Here is a 4,725-nt window from a genome sequence, read left to right on the forward strand (position 1 = left end):
TACCGTGCTTTTATGTTTACGAGCTAAAGTTCTAGCACATGAAAGTCGAAGTATATACTTTAGTCGATACAAAGTCCGTTTTTTCGAAGATCCACTATGATAATGAAAAAGATTTCTACATATCCGACCAAATCGATCAAGAATATCCCAATCTGATAAATCTGTCCAAATGGGTTTACTAATAGGATGCCCCGATCCAGTACAAAATTGAGCTTTTGATAAGTATCCTATGAGGAGAGTAGCGGGGACTATGGTATCGAATTTTTTCATTCGAGTATCTATTAGAAATGAATTCTCCAGCATTTGATTCCTTACTAACAAAGAACTTTTTTGTACACTTGAAAGGTACCCCATAAAATCGAAGCAAGAGTTTGCTAATTGGTTTATATGGATTCTTCGCGGCTGAGTCCAAAAACAGAAATAATATTGCCAGAAATTGATAAGGTAGCATTTCCATTTCTTCTTCAAAAAAAAAGTGCCTTTTGATGCAAGAATTGCCTTTCCTTGATATCGAACATAATGCATAAGAGGATCCATAAAGAACCATAGGGTTTTCCGAGAAAAACCAGGGTACATTATCCCAAAATGTTCCATCTTCCTAGAAAAGTGGATTCGTTCCAGAAAAGTTCCAGAAGATGCTAATGGTAAGCAAGAAGATTGTTTACGAAGAAACAACAAAAAAAATTCATATTCTGATACATAAGAGTTATATAGGAATTGAAATAGTCTTTTATTTTCTTTTTGAAAAAAAAAAATGGATTTCATTGAAGTAATAAAACTATTCCAATTCGAATAATAGTTGAGAAAGAATCGCAATAAATGCAAAGATGGAACATCTTGGATACGGTATTGAAGGAGTTGAACCAGGATTTCCAAATGGATAGGATAGGGTATTTCTATATGTGATAGATAATCCAAATGCAAAAATTTGTCTTCTAAAAAGGGAAATATTGAATGAATAGAGCGTAAATTCTGAAACTTTGGTATTTCTTTTTCTTTCAGACAAAAAAATTCCCGTAGCGAGAATGGGATTTCCACAACGATCGCAAACCCTTCAGATAGAATCTGAGAATAAAACTCAGAATAAAAATAATTTTTGTAATCCAATAATCGATCTTGGTTAGGATGATTAACCGAGTTATCCAAAAAATTCTGCTGATACATTCGAATAATTAAACGTTTCACAAGTAGTGAACTAAATTTCTTGTTATTACAACTAACAACTATTTCCACAGGTTCAGAACCATTTAATCCATAATGGTGGGCAAATGCATAAATATATTCCTGAAAGAGAAGTGGGTAGACAAAGTATTGTTGACGAGATTTATGTTTTTCTGAATACCCTTCGAATTTTTCCATTTGTATTTCTACTTGAATCAGAGAGAAGAAGCATTTCTCGGTTTATCGAATGATGATACATAGTGCAATATGGTCAGAACAGGGTGTTGCATTTTTAATACAAACCCTGGAAAGAAAGGGAGTCTAATCCACAGATCTTTTTCTGCTCCTTTTCTACCCAATTAGTTTATGTTTGTTCTAATTAAAAAAAAAGAACAGAACAAGTTTTTTATTTTTGCAGGCCAATCGCTCTTTTGACTTTGGAATACAGCCTCTTTATCAATATACTGCTTCTTTTACACATTCAATCCATAACATCCCTTATTCAATCCATAATCAAGAATAATTAGGATTTCTAAAAAAAAAAAGAAAAAATAAAGGGTCCACTCATAGGAAAACCCAACCTTTCCCCGCATCCGGCACTAATCTATTTTTAACGTCTAATTAGAGCGGGGAATCATTCCAATTAGGAAGTTCAGCTCGTTGCTTTTTATTTTACCAGAATTGGAGCCAGGCTCTATCCATTTATTCATTAGACCCAGAAAATCGTAATTTTGGATTCCATTCAAAAAAGATTGATTTTATTACGACATGCTATTTTTTCCATTCATTACCTTTGAGGATCAGTCGTGGTCTTCTAGACTCTACCAAGAGTCTGGACGAATTTGTTGTTTCATCCAAATGTGTAAAAGATCATAGTCGCACTTAAAAGCCGAGTACTCTACCATTGAGTTAGCAACCCAGATAAAAAAAGGATCTTAGATACGATCGAAATCCAAAAATCAATGGAATTACACCGCGCGCTTCTGTCAAAACATTGAACTAGCAAGACATCAAAAGATTTTTTTTATCGACCATGAAAAACACTCAAATGCCAAAACGAACAGGTCCGGTGAAATTCCACTAAAGTAAAGTTAAAAAAAGAGCGACCCTAATCACGATGGCCAAATTCTCCTTATTTTTAGCGATTTTTATTAACAAAAAATATATATTATAAAAAATATATATTATATTGTATGAGAATACATGCAAGAGGAACACCCTTATCATTTGAGCGAAGTGTAGGCGGAAAAATTGAATATGGAGTGAGGATAAAGAGACCCATCTATCTACAAATTCTATTTGTTCAATAGACCTTTGTCAATGGAAATACAATGGTAAGAAAACAAATTAGATAGAAAAAGTAAATAAAATAGGGGCTTATGTTGGATTGGCACGATATAATATAAATCCAAATAGGATTAAAAAAGAGGTAAATTGTGTCTAAATAATTAGACAACTAGGAATACTAATAATCTTCTCCTATCCTATTTTTTGATTCATTTAGTTCTTCAATTAACTCAAAGTTCTTTCTTTTTCTTTAAAGAATTCTGCCTTCCTTAAAATATCATAAACAGTTCTTGTTGGTTGAGCACCCTTTTCAAGGAAATAGAGAATAGCTGGAACATTTAAACAAGTTTGATTCTTTATCGGATCATAAAAACCTACTTTTTGAAGATCTCTTCCTTCTCTTCGAGATCGAACATCAATTGCAACGATTCGATAGACAGCTTATTGGGATAGATGTAGATAAACAACGCCCCCCCCTAGAAACGTATATGAGGTTTTCTCCTCATACGGCTCGAGAAAATGATTCGAATTTCTGTCGATAATAATAGAAATTAGACTATGACGTGCATTAATTTCCTTACAGAAAAAACAAATTTCATTTATACTCATGACTCAAGTGGGCTAATTTTGCCTGACAAACTTCGAAGGCAAAATCCTTCCAAAATTTTTGAGTCGTCTTTAAACTCTTTTCTTTGTCTCATTTCGAACGAATTGACTTTTATTCCTTATTCTAATCCAACTCTGTTGTTGAGACAATTGAAAATTGTGTTTACTTGTTCTGGAATCCTTTATCTTTGATTTGTGAAATCCTTGGGTTTAGACATTACTTCGGGAATTCCTATTTTTTTCTTTCAAAAGAGTAGCAACATACCCTTTTTTCTTATTTCCTTCGATAAAGCATTTATCTCTTCTATAGAAATCTAATAAGAGGGATTGATTCTGATATACTTTTATTGGACTTTCTTCTTATTTTAACCTTTCGATTTATTTCTATATTAAGGATAGACTGACAAAGTTGGCCTAATTTATTAGTTTTCACTAACCCTAGATTCTTTCCCTTGATAAAAAAAATTCTGTCCTCTCGAGCTCCATCGTGTACTATGTTACTTAAACCCAGCGCAAATTTGGTTCGGAACGAATAGAACAGGCTATGTCGAGCCAAGAGCATTTTCATTACTATGGAAAATGATGGATAGCAAAATCCACAATCGATCATGTCCTTCAAGTCGCACGTTGCTTTCTACCACATCGTTTTAAACGAAGTTTTACCATAACAAACATTCCTCTTTTCATTGCAAAGTGGTATAGAGAATTGATCCAATATGGATGGAATCATGAATAGTCATTGGTTTAGTTTTTTTATACTAATTAAAACTTGCTATCTATGGAGCAATATGGATAAAAGAAAGTAAGTATTTATCCGGGAAGCCTCCGCCAAGATCCAATTTATTTAAACCCATATTAAAATTCTATCATATGAATGAAACATAGTTTGAAAAAGACGACTAAACAAGTTTGCTTAAAACTTATTTATTCTTAAATTTCCACCCTCAACGGATGGCTCGAGATGATCAATCTTGAAGTGAGAAAAGAAGGATTGACTCTTCCTCAATAAATAAACTATCAACCTCCAAAAAAGTTTAATTAATTTAATTACTAGAATTAGAATTCTAGTAGTAATATATTTTTTCAGTACCAAAAACAATTAACTATAATAACTAAATAAACTATTCCAATGAAAAGATTGAAAGTTTTTGGTAGTTATAGAATTCTCGTACTTCTTCAACTCGAATACCAAAAGGAAGAAAAAAATATGACTAAGTGATTTTATAGTAGAGGCATATCCTGAATGTGCTTGATAGATCCCATTTTTTCATGAAAATAAAGATAGTCAATTTGACTGGACTTAAGACTTTATTATGTTTTCTGAGAAAGAATAAGATATCATTATTCTCTTTAATAAACTTTTGTCTCGTACGGAATACTATATGATTTCACCGTTTGTTTCATCAGAAACAATCTGGGACGGAAGGATTCGAACCTCCGAGTAACGGGACCAAAACCCGCTGCCTTACCACTTGGCCACGCCCCATTTCGGGTTTTATGCGACACTAATAAACACTAGTATGTTTATTTGTTATTCGTCAATACCATTTCAATTACATAAAAAAGGAGGGATATTCTCTTGCTAGTATTCTACACATGCGGATAATATAGAATCAAAAAAATGCATTGATCATTACATGGAATTCTATTAAGATATTATATGAAAGTCGA

This window comes from Triticum urartu, unplaced genomic scaffold, assembly GCF_056163025.1.
Source record: "Triticum urartu cultivar PI428250 unplaced genomic scaffold, HENAU_Tu73 scaffold839, whole genome shotgun sequence".
NCBI lineage: Eukaryota > Viridiplantae > Streptophyta > Magnoliopsida > Poales > Poaceae > Triticum > Triticum urartu.